General features: G+C 41.5%; 2 long non-coding RNA genes across 2 annotated transcripts; both read right to left on the bottom strand.

The window, feature by feature from the left end:
• Window positions 1–3,516: 3,516 nt before the first annotated feature.
• LOC143131739 (uncharacterized) lies at window positions 3,517–4,905 on the bottom strand. Its single transcript, XR_012988199.1, has 3 exons — window positions 4,541–4,905; window positions 3,892–3,967; window positions 3,517–3,636 (listed from the first exon to the last, which is right to left on the bottom strand). It is a non-coding gene; the product is annotated as an uncharacterized LOC143131739 (long non-coding RNA).
• Window positions 4,906–10,703: 5,798 nt separating this feature from the next.
• LOC143131738 (uncharacterized) lies at window positions 10,704–11,329 on the bottom strand. The gene is made up of 3 exons (XR_012988198.1): window positions 11,304–11,329; window positions 11,176–11,199; window positions 10,704–10,785 (listed from the first exon to the last, which is right to left on the bottom strand). It is a non-coding gene; the product is annotated as an uncharacterized LOC143131738 (long non-coding RNA).
• Window positions 11,330–17,216: the final 5,887 nt, after the last annotated feature.

Below are 17,216 nucleotides of genomic sequence, written 5' to 3'. Positions count from 1 at the left end.
CAGAGGCATTTTCAGCTAACATGGGTTTACTGAATATAGGTGCACTTACTACCAAAACCTTTGCAATCAATGATTTTATTAGTGAAAAACAATTGGATTTTCTGTTTCTTGTTGAAACCTGGCTGACTTCAGACAGCGAAGCTGTTCTTGTTGAAACTTGTCCCCCAAATTATAATTTCTTCCACTCAATTAGACAAGACAAACGAGGTGGTGGAATTGCCTCCATTCTCTCAAACAAATATAGTTGCACTAGAGTCAACTTTGGTGAATTCGCTTCCTTTGAGTACATTGCCCTCACTCTGAAGGCTGACCCAGCTGTACTTCTATTAACCTTATACCGCCCTCCTAAACTATGGGCTGGCTTTCTTGACCAGTTTTCTGAACTTATGTCGCTCATCATCACTAGCTATGATCGGATAATTGTAAATGGCGACTTTAATATTCATGTCAATAAGACAACTGATGCTAAAGCCAGTAAGTTCCTTAATGTGTTGGACAGTTTAGAGCTAAAGCAGCATGTTACAGGACCCACCCAAAACCTTGGCAACAACTAGATCTAGTCATTTCTAGAGGGATAGAAGTCACAGACTTATCAGTAAATGATATAAATATGTCTGATCATTATTGTGTATCTTTTAATATAGTACTACATACTCCAAAAATTCATCCCGAAATTGCAATTAAATCGTGACTCTTGGACATTAGAGCAGAACAGCAGTTCATAGCTCTTATAGACTCCATAAATTTAGATATTTTACATCATCCCATTGATCAAATGGTAGAGGCTCTCAACCATGAATTAGGCGCTATGCTTGATAGAGTGGCACCCTTAAAGACTAAAAAAAAGGCCCTGTAGCAAACTGACACCTTGGATGAACGAAAATATCCATGATCTAAAAAGATCATGTAGAAAAGCTGAGAGAACATGGAGAAAAACTAAGTTACAGGTTCACCGTGCCATTCTAAAAGAAAAAATTATAATAGAGCTATTCGGAATGAGAGAAGGAACCACTTCTCTAAGGTAATTGCTGAAAACAGTGGAAACTCTAGGGTGTTGTTCTCTAGCCTGGGTGCCATTCCGAACTTAGTCCCGCCCACGTCAGGCTAGTTGTTCTCTACCATTGATAGGCTATTGCATCAAACACCTTTTGATACACTCAGTCAGGCATCCTCTCTAAGATGCGAAGAATTTGCAGACTTCTTCAAAAACAAAGTAATTTCTATAAGGGAGGCTATTGGTAACACAAGTAATATGTTTGATAGTACACCCAAAAACAGCCCCCCAAAATTAAGGTCCTTTAGCACTATTACTCAATCTGAGTTTGGTAAAATTATAACTCAAACCGGCTCCTCAACATGTGTTTTAGATCCAATCCCTACTAGATTCTTCAAAAAAGTATATGATAGCTTAGCTCCCTTTATTCTCAAGGTAATAAATACCTCATTAGAAACAGGTATATTTCCAACTGCTTTTAAAACCGCTGTTGTGAAACCTTTACTTAAAAAGTCAAATCTTGACCATACCAATCTGAGCAACTACAGGCCTATATCAAATCTACCGTTCCTGAGCAAAGTACTTGAAAAAGTTGTTTGTAATCAGTTAAAGGGGTGATAGAATGATGATATAGGGTATTTTGTGCTGGTCCTTAAGGTCTCTGAATAGGGTGTGTAACATTGGTTGGGCTGAAAATGGCATATATGCTGTTCTATGCGCCCTAATGCAAGCCTGGTTAAAAGCCTTAGAATGAAACGAGAGGTTTTCTTCCTTTTATGGTATGCTCATGAATATTTAGATAACCTGCGTGCTGATTGGTTGGTTTACAACGAGCGAAGCTCCGGAGCAAAGACGCAAACATGGCCGACAGCACTCACTGAAACAGCCAAGGTGGAAACACTATGGAGACAGGTGTTGAACAGCATATTTGAGCCTGAATCAGAGGAAGAATCTGAAATAGAGGAGCAACCAGTCGCCCATAGATTGGAAATGACTACTTCAAAGTGGTAAGTTTTGTCATTTACTTGAGTTTGCCACACATAGTCCAGTTAGCTAGCTGTAATATTTGCACGTTAGTGTCGTAGACTAAGCTAAACATTGTATTAGGTTCGTTTTTAGCATTGTAAGCAACAGAAGTTATTAATTTGCACACAAACAAATGTTTTACAACTTTTACTCTTGTGCAATTTTTGTCAAGATGTCCAGTTAGCTAGCTGAAAAGTTCGTAGCCAGTCGTGGGCAGTTCAGGCTATGCTGTAGTGAAAGGAGTGCTGCTTGCAAGGAAAGTACTCGTTTTAGTCAGTAAGTATGTTCTCCTGCTGAATAGGTCATCTGATTAGGAGTTACATACATTATTGTAGTGGTAATATATGATCTTACAACAGGACGTCCAGTTAGCTGGGCAGGAGCTCTGTGCAGTTCGTAGGCTATAACGTTATGGCTGAAGTGAAACGAGTAGCCTACTGCTCGCGTCAATGAAAATATTACGTTTGTGTCAGTAGGTCTAAGTACTCGTGTAACTACTATCCTGCTGATTAAGTCATCTGATTATCGAGATTTTTACCTTCTTTCCATGTAGTAATGTATGATCTTACAACGGGACGTCCAGTTAGCTGGGCAGGAGCTCTGTGCAGTTTGTAGCCTATGGCTGAAGTGAAACGAGGTCAACGAAAATATTACTAGGCGAATTTGTTTCAATTCAACACTTTTATTTATCATTTTATTTACATAGTACAATGGAGTAGAGTACAATAATCAAAAATCCTATAAACATCACTGTTTAAAATATAGTAGGTACAGTCAGTAGGTCTAATGTAATCTTGTAACTATCCTGCTGACATCTGATTGATTATTACCTTCTTTCCATGTAGTCTAATATGTGATCTTACAACTCTGGTAACTAAAACTGGAGACATTTGCTACTTTGTGCTACCTGCTCATTCAAAATTACGAAATAACAGCAGGGAAATTATGTTTGTTTTTACAGGTTATTAAAAGAATGACCCAGGTTCCTGAGGAGCTGACCTGAATGACCATCATGGCCTCGATCCGTTGTGCCTCTATATTCTTTGCAAAATGCAATGAATATTTACAGAGCTGACCACGGCCGTTTGAGAATCAGAGGAATGGAAAGGTGAGGACAATCTGATACAAGTGTTAGCAGTTACAATATATAAATAAAATATTTTTAACCAATACTCATTCATTATTGGTTCAGCATATTGCAAAAACACAGTTTGATCAACACCACAAAAATATTTATTTTTTCCAACAATCGTCCAGTGATACTGATGTAAAATATTATAAAATAAATAGTAAAAAAAATAAATTGCTTTTCCACCCTGTTCTCGTTGCAGGCAATGAAGTGACTTGGCCTACAGGTCTTTTGTGAGCAGGAGCTGGGGTTTCCTTAGAAGAAGCATCCGTGTCATGATCCTCTCATGTGTGGTGCTACGCATATGGAGGGAGCTTCCGGATACTTCAGGGCAGTACGTTGGATTCAGACCCCTTTTCGACTGAACCGTTGACACATGTTCAGCAACAGCATCCTCCATGGAAGGTCTGTCAAGCTGAGCACACAAGTCCTGGGGCACAGGAATCCGCTGGACGGCATCCCAATAAGGAAGAGGGTCTTTGATGATCTCGAAGAGGACAAGAAAGAGGACTTATATTGGATACTGTAATACAGTGCATTGTAGGCTGTATACTGTACAATAAACAAATTGTATGGCCCTGAACATTGTGCTTTGTTTACAGTACTGATGATGATTTCAACACCAGTAGCATCAGGTCTAAGACAGCCTGTTGTGTGTGAATCGATAAGTTCTTTTTAGTGCCTATACTTGCACATTTTGATTTGTTGTTTGTAATAAAAATATATATTTTATTAAACTTACAAATTATTTGGCAAGTCTGTACATAGTTTCTCCTTGGCTGTCTTCCGTTGTGGGGCATTCTCATTGAAGTGCATGGCTGCAAGATACAACATTTCTGTTGTTTGGTTTAGGTTTTAACACAAGTGAAAGTCACTTTTGCATGCACACACCAAGCTGTTAACTCACAGCAAAAGCATTTGCTAATATTCTAAGCCCTGCAAGATGCCACACTTGGAGCATCTGTTTGGCATGCTGCGTTTGTCATGTTGCCGTTCTTGTAATGTTATAAAATAAGAACGTGCAAATAAATCAATTGTATCTAGACAACACGGTTTTCAACATATCGACTAGATATCATTTGAATTGATAACGTGAAGTTGTTTCCACTTCTGACGTCAAAAACGTATGTGTTATATGGGTATGGGTTATATTACAGCTAGCAAGCAAACTATCGTGTTACTCAGCTTCAGTTAGCTACTTGCTGAGAACATAACCTGTCAGAGATCTCGACAAACATGCATAGTAAAATGTAGGTTAACATGACAACACAGGTTTTATCCGAATGACACACAGGAAAATTAAATAGCCTTGCCAATGAACTAAATCACACATTCTACTTGCTAGATACACGTTAGCATGGCTAATAACTGCTTAGCGACAAAATACTTACAGCATGCGGTTGTGATGACCTTACGGTCGGAACAGCCCCTCGTTTCAGTAATAGCAGCTTAGCAAATCCTGCTTAACTGTCCAAGGTTTTGAAAACTGACTTCGGTGAAATGTGTTGCAAATTAATAACGGAGTGTCGAACTTTGCAGGGATCTTCTGGTAGAAAAACATTATCCATGCCCCTCGAACTTTTGAATCCTTGGAAGACTAAGTCTCAGGTTTCTTTGTAGCCTAAGTTTCAGCCTGGAACACTGCATTTACGACCGTGGCTCATTTTCGATGTCCTTGAAGAACTGTCTGCTTTATAATTCCTGTGGAAGTAAACGAGTAGGCAGCTAAACTAGTGTTTGTCTCATCTTCGCTCTCCATTCACGTTCCTGGGCTCAGAGCACCAGTGGGCTGGTCTGTATGTAAATTTTGAGGCGTGACAAATGTACAGGCCAGAGCCAAATAAGGTACCACCTGCGAGTTTGCGTAAACTCGCAGCCTCTTTTGGATTCGCCCGTTTTATGGCGGGAGTTTCGAATTGTGAGATTTGCATAGGAAGGAGGTGTCGGTGGGATTTTGAAGTTCTCTGTATGTCCATTTCACCCACTGAACTATCGCTATTCATCTATGACAAAGTAAACCCGGTTTTGCATTCTATGACCCCTTTAAATACCTTCCTCAACGAAAACAGTATCCTTGAAAAATTCCAATCAGGTTTTAGATCAAATCACAGCACAGAAACGGCTCTAGTAAAAATAGTCAATGATCTCAGACTGGCTACTGACTCAAACAAAGTCTCAATCCTTATTCTTCTGGATTTGAGTGCGGCATTTGACACCATTGATCATAGCATCCTAATTCACCGCCTTGTGAAGTGGGTGGGTCTCTCTGATAATGCTCTAAACTGGTTTCAAACCTACATTACTGGCAGAGATTTTTATATCAGTCTAGGAGATCATGTATCTGAAAAACATGACTTGCCTTTTGGTGTGGCCCAGGGGAGCTGCCTTGGTCCCCTGCTATTTTCCCTATATATGCTTCCATTGATCATAGCATCCTAATTCACCGCCTTGTGAAGTGGGTGGGTCTCTCTGATAATGCTCTAAACTGGTTTCAAACCTACATTACTGGCAGAGATTTTTATATCAGTCTAGGAGATCATGTATCTGAAAAACATGACTTGCCTTTTGGTGTGGCCCAGGGGAGCTGCCTTGGTCCCCTGCTATTTTCCCTATATATGCTTCCATTGGGAAACGTCATAAGTCAGCATAATGTAAACTTCCATAGCTACGCAGATGATACCCAATTGTATATTTCTGTGGAGCCAACTAACCCAGATGGCCCTCACTGCATGCCTAACCTCCATTAATCAGTGGATGAGCAAAAATTTTCTGAAACTAAATGATGACAAAAAAGAGGTACTTTTGGTGGGACCAAAACTAAAGCGAGATATTGTTCTTAGTAATCTGGGGAACTTGGCACACCAGGTCAAACCAAAAGTAACAAGCCTCGGTGTCATCTTAGATGCAGAGTTAAGTTTTAAGCCCCATATCAGTAAAGTTACTCAAACAGCCTATTTCCACTTGAGAAACATTGCCAAAGTGCGGCCCTTTTTAACTCAACAAGATGCAGAAAAACTAATTCACGCCTTTATCACTAGCAGGTTAGACTACTGCAATGCACTTTTCACTGGTCTTCCCAAAAAACATCTAAAGAAATTGGCACTCATACAGAACTCTGCGGCTAGACTTTTAACTAAGACTAAGAAGAGAGAACACATCACCCCTGTGTTGGCTGAACTGCACTGGCTCCCTATTTCCTATAGAATTGATTTTAAGGTTATGTTAATTACTTACAAAGCTCTGAATGGCATAGCACCTTGATATACTGTATCTCTGAGCTTTTAATATCTTATCAACCACAAAGGAAACTCAGATCATCCAATTCTAATCTTTTAATCGTACCCAAAGTGCTCCACAAACAAAGTGGAGAAGCTGCTTTTATCCATTATGCCCCCAAACTATGGAACACCCTGCCTCTGTACATCAAGCAGGCGAGTTCAGTAAATATTTTTTAAAAAGATCTGAAAACATACCTGTACAGGAAAGCTTTTAGTTAACTCGTCTTATCCTGTAGACGACTTTTTCAGATTATTCTACATCTGCTGCTATTGGAGGGCGCAGCCAGCCAGAAGCAGATGGGCTCCCCCTATTAAGTCAGGTTCTGCTCAAGGTTTCTTCCTGGAATATGGGAGTTTTTCCTTGCCACAGTTGCCATATGGCGTGCTTGTGGGGGGTAAGAGGGTTAAGGCTGCCAGTCTTACGACATGTCATTTTCTGTATTTTTGATATGTTGCTGAGTGGATCATAAACGGCCCCAGCAATGAAGAAATGTGATTGATATGTTACATGCTTCAAATGTAAAGCACTTTGAGCTGCATTCTGTGTATGAAATGTGATATACAAATAAAGCTTATTATTATTATTATTATTATTATTAACATAGTTAGCATGTTAGCATTGCTAACATGCTAGTTAGCATAGTTAGCATAACTACTAAAAATGATTAGCTAGGTTAGCTAAGTCACATGGTTGGCATAGTTGGCATGTTAGCATTGCTAACATGCTAGTTAGCATAACTACTAAGAATGAAAACATTAGCTAAGTTAAAGGTATACTATGCAACCGGGGTTGATTTTCCAGCGAGGCTCCCCCCAGAGGCCGAAAGTAAAAGTGCACTGTCGTAAAGACGCTCAGCTATTCTCCTGGTTTCTCCGTCAAGCCAGGCGCGGTTGTTTTGAGCTTAGCAGACAGGCGAACGCAACGAATCACCATGTCTACTGCGGCAAGTGGCTATTTTGTTCCAATTTTCGAGTTTGAAAATGTAGCATGTTTTCATACATTATTTGTTATGCATGTGTCTAAATAACAAAGATTGTAGTTAGCCAAGTTGGAGTTTCCCATACATTTATCCGACTGTCGTTGGGGGAAAGGGGGTTCTGATTTCTGTGGTTTTGTACCTTGAGCACTGAATTAGTACATTTCAAAGAATTGAAAATGGTCTAAACAACCTTATGCATGCATCAGAAATATTTGAAATAGTATGGTAGATAATCAGACTATTGTAGTCTGCCATAGTATGACTAGACACGAAATCGTTTGAGGCTCAGGACTTATGAGCTATTATGCTATGTAGGCTAAACTATTTTGTTCCAATTTTCAACACGTTTGTAACTGCAGTGTGTTTTCATACATTATTCGTTATGTATGTGTCTAAATAACAAAGATAGTAGTTAGCCAAGTTAGAAATAGAAGAGTTGAGTTAGCCAAGTTGAAGTTTCCCATACATTTATCCGACCGTCGTTGGGGGGAGGGGTTTTGATGTCTGTGGCTTGCACCTCGAGCACTGAAATGGTACATTTCAAATAATTGAAATTGGTCTAAACAACATTATGCATGCATCAGAAATATTTGAAATAGCATGGTAGATAATCAGACTATTCTGGTCTGCCATAGTATGACTAGACACGAAATCATTTGAGGCTCAGGACTTATGAGCTATTATATGTAGGCTAAACTTGTTATTGACAACAGCTCTCTGATAATATTGCAGGAATCAGCTTCAACATCAGCTTCGTCTGAGTTCTCTGTTCAAGCTATAGGCGGAAGGGGTAGGGGTGCAAAGCCCAAAACCAGGCAGAGAACATCAAAGTGGAGGGGTGCAAGACTGGACTCAACTGAACAGAAGAGGTTACAGGACCTCCAAGACAGACGCAAGGCTGAAATAAAGGTGTGTAATAACACTGATACTAATTAGATTTTAGATATTCTTAGTGTCACATAATAAAACTAATTGTTGCTTTGTAGGACAAACTTTATTCCCTGGACCCTATCCAGAAGGACAGAATTCTGGATAGAATGGTGCAACGGTCACCAGGAATGATGATTGGAACGTCCAGGAAATGCATGACGTCAGCAAGCCCTGTCCTTGTCCCTGACCCAGCTGGTCTACACTGGTGCATCTGTGGCAACTGCAGAGAAATGGACACAGACCTGGAGAGAAAGTGCTGTCGGCAGTCACCACAGGACTGTGTCAGTAGAATGGGCCATATGGACTATTATATTTTGGATGAGGGTGTGTTGGGGCTGGCTCGTGCTGCATGGAACGACATCTTTGCCCTGGAGGATAACCCTGAACCTGGGGTAGACCAGCGGCAGTTCAGGCATACGGCTTACCGTCAGTTTGTCCTGTGGCAGCACGGACGCCTGGGTGTGGGCAACAGGGTTGTGATAGCCAGCTGTTGTGTGTGTCGCATCAGGGACAAATTCCCTGACCCAAGGGGCCAGTACACTGGTTTTAGGGTGCAGCGCTTGTTGTAAAGTTTTCAACTAATTGTACATAGTTCTATTCTATTTTTTAAATTTTTGTTTTATTGACATACCAGCACAACACACATTGTTTTCAAAGTTTATTTACAAATAAAGATCTGTACATGTTTGACCACAAGAGAAAAGTGCCTCCTAACTTCCTATTTACAGAATTCAAATACTTTGGATCGTAAACATCCATCTGCTCAGTCCTCTAGGTCCTCTGTGTCTCTGTGGCCCAAGTCCCCACGGGACACATGTATGCTTACAAGTTCAGCTGTAGGTGGTGGCTGTTCCGGTGCGAGCAAACCAAGGCGCCTTGGGTCAGCAGGCCTCAAAGTCTGCTTGCGGGGAAGGCCTTTGCCACTTCCCAGCCTCCTTGCCAGAATTGCCCTCTGAAGGTCAGGAATGTAGCTGTACTGCTTCTTTTCCTTCATAGTGTAGACACTCCAGCTCTTTGACTTCTTGTTGTATGAGCGTCTGTAGCTAGAAAGTAATAAACAGAGCAATGTGTTGAAATCAATATAGCCAAATTTGTTTACAATGTAAGACATTCACAACAGAAACATTACAGTAGAAACATACATTTTTTGACCATCCCGGTTGCGTGCAGGAAGGCGCCGATTGTGCTTGTTGTAGTCAATGGCAGCCAGTAGTGTCCTTGTCTTGTAGACAAATGGTGTGTAGGCGTGCCGCTTTGATGAGTACATGAGGATGTGATTTTGGAAGGACTCCAAATCAGATGTGGTCCTATAAAGGTGGGACAGGAATGGGTGATGAGAATAACACACTAACATGAAATGACTAAACATACCCAAATTAGAGATGGAATAATGGCAACAACTCGTTCTATGCAATGAATGACTAGATGCTTACCTGAAGTTCAAGAACTTTTTCACCAGGCCCAACCATCACTTGTCGAGCACAACTCCAGCCAATGCCTTGTGAGCGGCAGAACCTGTAATGATAACCTTGCAATTCACATATACACATAGATTTGGACAGGGAGTTCAACTTCTGCATTCATTTTACTGAAAATACCTTGTTTGATCCATTGCTTCTCCTGGCTGCCTTCCTCCAGTGGCTCGTACTGACAGCACCCAGTTGCCCAAGAGTGCTCGTCCCGTACGTGGTGCAGCACGCCAACCCACATCATCTGCAAAAAAGGAAAATTACATACAGTGCATACAGAGCCAAGCAATCTCTGCCAGCGTAAGGAGGAGACCTGGTCAAAATATATACATTTTCACTTGACATACCTTGAACTGCTCCTCAGTTACAGCATGCTTACTGCAGTACCAAAAGTGATTAACAATGTCCTTGATCCAGGCTTGAATATCTGTTTGATTTTTTACAGTCCCAACCTGGCACACAAGAGTAACACATACATCATCAATATTCAGCGCCAAACTAACCCTTCCAACCTAATATCCCAACCTAATATCAAGTGGACAACATGTGTCTATTACAAATGGTACAAATAGTTTGAATCATACCAGTCGAAGCTTCTTGCTTAGACTTTTAGCTGCATGCCATATATCCAGTGAGTGTTGGATCCCCCATGCTTTGTATTTACCACGCTCTGGATCTGTCACAAGAAAATATATGTTGAACTACATCCCAACCCAAAACACTACATACAATTTGAACCGACTTCAAATAATACAGGAAAAACAACTCACTCAACAATGCACTGATCTGTGGGTGGGCATCAGTGACAACTTCTTTGATGGCAAGCTCTGGAAGGAGAGCTTCCATTGTACGAATAAAGCACTCCTTCTCCATGATGACCGAGTTCCTGTTCCTGACCGCTTATCAACAGAGACGATGTGGACAATGTCTCTGGAGTCTTGCTCTATGGTGGTGTATGTGCAAAACTGTGCACAATGACCTGCAACAACAGCACTGATGTCAGCATACATGTGTGCATTTTTAAAAACACAGTTTGCACGTCAAGCATGTTTGTAACTACACAAATGAATAGCATCAGAAAAAGGGTGGTCCGACCTACTGGTCGGTCAGGACACAATGGCTAGACATTGAGAGATGAACTGCATGGGCTGTGCACAGAATAAGGTCTAATGTGATGCTCATTGAGTAGTGTCAGAACCTCAAACAACTGTTACTAACAAAGTGTGAGATACACACCATTCCTACAAGAGGGTTTACTGCAGACAGCTTCACAAATTAGACATAGTAGGCAGTCAAGCCTTATTATGAATCTAAATACAGGCCATAAGACAACATAACATGACGATCAACAAAAGTCACTTGAACTTACCAGGGGAGTCCATTCTGCCATCACCTGTTGAAAACAAACATTACAGGTATTAGAAACTCAGATTCCAGAGTGAATCCTTCCATCATAACCGGTGACAGATTTCTATGTGTAATAGAAGTTGGCCTCACCTAGGACAACAACGCGGTCCTTTTGTCAAAGACTTTCCAAGACTTCTGCCCTGGTTTTGTCCCAGTACTCCTGCACTGGCTCGATGCAGTAGGCATCTTGTATCCTGAAGAAAGTTGACTCTGAGACCATCCCCATCGCCATAAACTTGAACAGCAAGGCTACTTTCCTGTAGTTGTTGCCAGACAGGAGAATGTTGGCAGACAGCATGAAGTCACCACCCTGCATACCAAATCTCAGGGTCGGCTGAGAATTCCACTTCCACAAGGAGTGTCCGAAGGGGCATAACTGATGTAAAGAAAGTAGCACCACATATAAAAAATAATATCAGACAAAAATAATAATAATCGTTTACTACTTTAACGGCACCGACAATCAAAAAATCCAGTGTAAACTAGATGGCAGAAGTGTGTAGGCCAATCGGCCCACCATTGTTTTCTACTTCGCCACCTACAGATGTTTGACAGGTATGATATTTCGAAACGCCATGTTATTTCCCATAGACATTCAACGCCCGGAAGTTGGGTGGATCCGGATGTTTCGGAGGCGGGACTTATTCCGGAGAGGTCTATTGTGGAGCAACTATGCTCGCCCCAGAGCTGGGCGGACCAATCAAATCGGGCTTTACGATGATGGACAGGTGAGCAACAGCGCCTCGTCTATCACGTCATCTGAGCATGCTTAAGTTGATTATGTTTGCAAAACAAACGCTGTGGCTAGAAGGAGACATGGCTTCTAAGACCCCATATGGAAAATGCATATTATTTCAATGAGGTTTTATCACTGAAAATTATTATTTCTGAAAACTTTGGCCAAAGTTGAGATGTGGGAAAACTCATGGTTTCACTTTCATCAAGGGAAAACAGCGTGTTGCATTGTGACATGTTGTTCCCTCGTCCGTTTGAAATCTCTGATTGACCACTGTTCGAGGGATTTGCGACATCCTTTCCCAGCTGTGTTTGTAGCATATCAGTGTTCAACGGAATTATTTTTTAAAACGGAGGGGATATAGGCTATCAGTTTTTTCCTAATAGCCTACGCATCTCTTAGATTTTGCTAATGAGTGTTGTAGGAGATATTGATGGCACAATAACTTTTACAAAAGACCAGAAAACAATGTTAAGGCATTTGTGGAGAAGAAGGATGGTTTGTGTGTTCTTCCTATGCTATTTCGTTGCTCAACGTCAGGCTACAGTGTTCCTACCCGAACACATTGTGTAAACTAAAACAAGGCTACAGGGTACATTGAACACAACAATATGGTTCATGGACCCTGTAGCCTCGTTTTGGATTACAATGGCCGCCATGTGAATAAGGTGAATAGAGGGCTGCTCAGACAATGGCAGAAGTGCTGTTTGTCATGTTATGAGGTTATGCCAGCAAAATGATTTTGGAAACGTTATGTAAGGTAAAAAAAACTGTTAAGGGTGCCTTTAAATATGTTGATTTAAAATTCACTCATGCAGGGCCCAGTAAGGCAATAAATGTGAGACTGGAATGGTCTCACATAGCATAATCTAACCTGTATTATGAGACAATTGACAAATCTGCATACATGGGAGGCATTGGGAGGTACACAATGCAGTCCTCTGGAACATTTAAGACTGCTGTACTTTTAAGACTTTGAGACTTGAGATATGGTGTTCACAGTATCACAGGACATGCAGACAAGGCCATTATATGGAACACTGTACATCCACGTAGTGGAAATATGATCATACAGCAGCATTTTGGCTTTTTGCCTTATGCAGATAGGACAGGAGAGAGAGAGAGAGAGAGAGAGAGAGAGAGGAACATGACCACAGGTCAGAATCAAACTCAGGTCTTTATCTTATGCACTTGCACTTGGACCCACATGTGGTTGGGATGCGGCTACTTATGCCTCACCTGCCCCCAATGGCTCTTCTTCCCTTAACTCCCCCCAAAGCCTTACCTGGCCCCAATGGCTCTTCTTCCCTTAACTCCCCCCAAAGCCCCACCAGCCCCCAGTGGCTCTTCTACCCCCAGCTCCCCCCAAAGCATGTTGAGACTTTTCTGCACAAAACTTTCAGCCTATCTTGGTTCATACCTGCGAGCTCTGATAGATGAAAAGACAGCAGTCCTGCACATCAAAGGAGCCTGGATGGGCAACATAAAGCAGAGGAAACAAGAATTTCAGCATTCAGAAACAGTGGAGGCCAAAACCTCTGCTCTCAAGAGAAGTGGAGTAGAGTGAACTTCACAAACAGAAAAACAGCCTGTCAGTGAGGCATGCAGTCAGTTTGGAGTTCTCTATGTGTTGTAACTTTTACAAGAATTTACAGGTGATATTTAGATTGATATAGCAGGCTTTAATTGACTACGTAAATATGATGATATTGTACTATGACGACTTTCAATCTGCAATTGAAAGGCCTGGACTTGTGCAGTTTTTATAAGTATAAGTATATATACTCTTTTGATCCCGTGAGGGAAATTTGGTCTCTGCATTTATCCCAATCCGTGAATTAGTGAAACACACTGCACACAGTGAACACACAGTGAGGTGAAGCACACACTAATCCGGGTGCAGTGAGCTGCCTGCAACAACAGCGGCGCTCGGGGAGCAGTGAGGGGTTAGGTGCCTTGCTCAAGGGCACTTCAGCCGTGCCTACTGGTCGGGCTTCAAACCGGCAACCCTCCGGTTACAAGTCCGAATCACTAACCAGTAGGCCACGGCTGCCCCAAATATGCATTTTAGAGTAACTACAACCATGCATTTCTACGAGGACATGGAAATTGTAGTGTTTCATAATTAATTTCTATGCATTGTGTTTCTTTTAGTCGAGTGTCAATGGCTTGAAATTGATAATGCAGAATTGACAGCATACAACAATAAAATATTTTTTTATCATCATTATACATTCAGAATGAATCACATTTGTGTAGAGGCATGTTTGACCCAACAGCACTACTAGGTGATGGATTCTTTCCCTATTCAGTGGCACAAAAAATATGGGGAGGAATGACACAGAGAGATATGCCCTACCACCACCATATGCTAGCCTGCTGCTGGTTGCAGATGAGCATACGGCTGTTCCCATTTATTACAATGGTCTGCACACCACACTATGCTAAATGCATAGCAATATGGACCTGGGCCAGTGCTGACACAAATAAGGTATAGTAGCAATTATCCGGTCATATGCTGCCTGAAGATGAACACCGCATGCCTATGCACCCCCCTGGACAGGTGTGGACACGTAAATCATGATCCCAGTTTTCATGACACGTAAATCATGATCCCCCCTACCCCCCCCCCCCCCAATCAGGAGCAGAATTTGCAATGTATTGCAATTGGCCACTAGAGGGCACCATAACACAAAAAAACGAACAGCTCTCGCTCTAGGAATATGCTGCAAAATAACAGTTTTTGCCCATTGCTTACACGCTAAAAACAAATGCTTATACCAAAGGCTCAATACCTAAACTTTTGGTAGCATACCTTAAACACTGTGTAACCATAGCTTAAACACATTTTCTTTGCACATTGTTTCCAATTCTGCAACACACTTCTTGCGAAACACTACAACTTCTTAGGCACTTTGTTCAAAAGTGAAATCTCCTGTTATCATTGGGAAAACACTTCCAAAATACAAGCTCATCTGGTAATTGGTAATACCCACACACATACCTGAAAACACTTACAGAGAGAACTGAACACCAAGAAAAAAATGTTCTGTTGTTTTTTTTAATAACAACAATCAGTAATTGTTTTTTTTCTATTTCCTTTCGTTTTGTTGCTACATTTTCCTATTCCTACATTTCCTATTTTCCTTTATTTCTGCTGTTTGTTTTTTGTAAAAACCTTTGTTGCAAAAAATGTCAGCTGCATAAATTCTACTTTTGAGTTTCACAGAAGACTTGAGTCTGAGCGCATCAGTGTGTTGCTGTTGATTTGAAAGAGTAATTCAAATGGTGCATGTGTGTATGGTTTTGTTGCAATAGTTACATTTTTAGAAAGGATTGTTGGGTTTTGATTGCAGTGTTTTCATTTTATATGTGAGTTGTTTATCTCCAAGTGGAGATATTTGGCTGTGTGAGTTTTGACATAAATAGCCAAATTTTGCAAAAAATGTGTAAGCAATGGGCAAAAACTGTAACCTCCACAACTGGGCAGGTCTGCCTGTCCGGGAGTCAGGGGTAGAGATATTGTGAGTTAAGTCTCTCTCGGTCTTTGTGGAAGGAAATTACAAAGATTGAGCTTTCTCTTCTAGATGATTAGCATTTTTCCCCTCAACAATACTAACACCTAATCTCATGATGTGTGTGTGTGTGTGTGTGTGCGCGCACACACGCATTTGGTTGAGAGTTTAATCTGCCTTGCCACGTTATTCAGTCAAGGCTAATGCTACTGTTGTTCCCTTTGCCACTCACAACACCCTTCTGAGATACAAGTGGGTGGCTTGTTGATAGAAATAGCATATAGCAATAGACATAAGTCACCCAGTCCATGTGCTTCAGACAGCCCTTTATTCAGTTCAGTCTGATAAAAGAAGCCCTAATTTCAGAGTTCCCTCTGTGAAATTGCTTCTGTTGTGTACCAGTATCATGGTACATTTTTGGGCCTGTTGTTGTTATTTCACTGGTGTAATCCCACCAGCTGGAATACTAATGATCTGACTCCGTCTGCTTTTTTGTCCACAGTGGCCAAAGACGAATGGCTCTTTGAATGGATAGTGACATTTGCATAACAAGCGTCGATTTGCAGCCCACATATCCCGTCGGCATTTAAAGTGCTGTGAAGGAAAGAATACATTGACTTGATTTTAGGATAGAAGTGAAGTGTTCAGATTTGAAACTGGACTACTTCTTTTTGTTCAGAGACTCTCTGTTAGGCCACCATGTATACATTAAATATATTCCACTGCTTGTTCAAATACCCAGGATTATAGAGTAGAATTATATGTTGGTCTGTGCATGTTCTCATCTTTCCCACCATTTGTAGCTATTGCCATGACAACAAGTGAATCCCAGTGAATGTGATTTGGGTTGTAAAGGTCTTCTCCTGTTGCTGAAAAATCCAGCTCACAATCCACTTACAGGAATGTTAGCTGTCCGTATAGTCCACCGACTTTATCTGTCTTTCTCCCAGTCAGCCTTACACATATTCTCATTCACTTCCTCTTTTATGTACTTGCATTGCACCCATAGATATTAGAAAGCTAGATACCGCATTGGGCTCCAGAACGTAAATAGCGACGCCAACTTGGTGGGGGCAACCATCACTGGAGGCCAATGAAGGAACATGTGACTCGAAATCAGACAGGTGTCTCTGATTGCCGGCAAGTGTTGCCCATAGACAATAAAGGTGTTGCCCCCAGCAATATGGCGGCCGCATTTACGATGCTACCTAATAGGACTCTACAGACAATGCGGTATCTAGCTTTATAATATCTATGCTAGCCCCCCCCCCCCCCACACACACACACAAACACACATGTCCTTGCTCTCTCCTTGTCCTCCTTTGTCCTTTACTCACACCCTCAGGATCTCATCCTTCGCATCTGACTTCTTTCATCTGTCACTTTCCCTCTCTTTCGTCTGACTTTCTCTTCCAATTTTTTTCCCTCCCACCGTTCTTGCAGTAAATTCAGTTTTGTTCTAATGGAGGACATGAGAGCTTCCCAACTGAGTTAAAGCATACTGTTCCCCGAGCTGCCTCTGATCAAGACAGAAGGACTTCATTGGCATCACCATGGGGTGGTAATCACAGCTTTTGATCACACTGCAGTCAGTGCTACAGCATCCGGTGTGACTTCCAGCCAGGGACAGCATGCCGGTCCAGACTGCTCAATATCGGAGAGAAGCTCTGCTAATACACAGTATTAACTGAAACAGTATTTCAGGCAGGGACAAATCTGGACCACAACTGGTTCAGAATCAGACAATATTTT

This window comes from Alosa pseudoharengus, unplaced genomic scaffold (assembly GCF_046254945.1).
Source record: "Alosa pseudoharengus isolate Yale_2024_CS ecotype anadromous, Long Island Sound unplaced genomic scaffold, YU_APseudo_1.1 YU_APseudo_1.1_scf_18, whole genome shotgun sequence".
In the NCBI taxonomy this organism is placed as follows: domain Eukaryota; kingdom Metazoa; phylum Chordata; class Actinopteri; order Clupeiformes; family Clupeidae; genus Alosa; species Alosa pseudoharengus.
The sequence above is the reverse complement of the archived record's forward strand: the minus strand, read 5'-3'. Positions and strand labels throughout refer to the sequence as shown.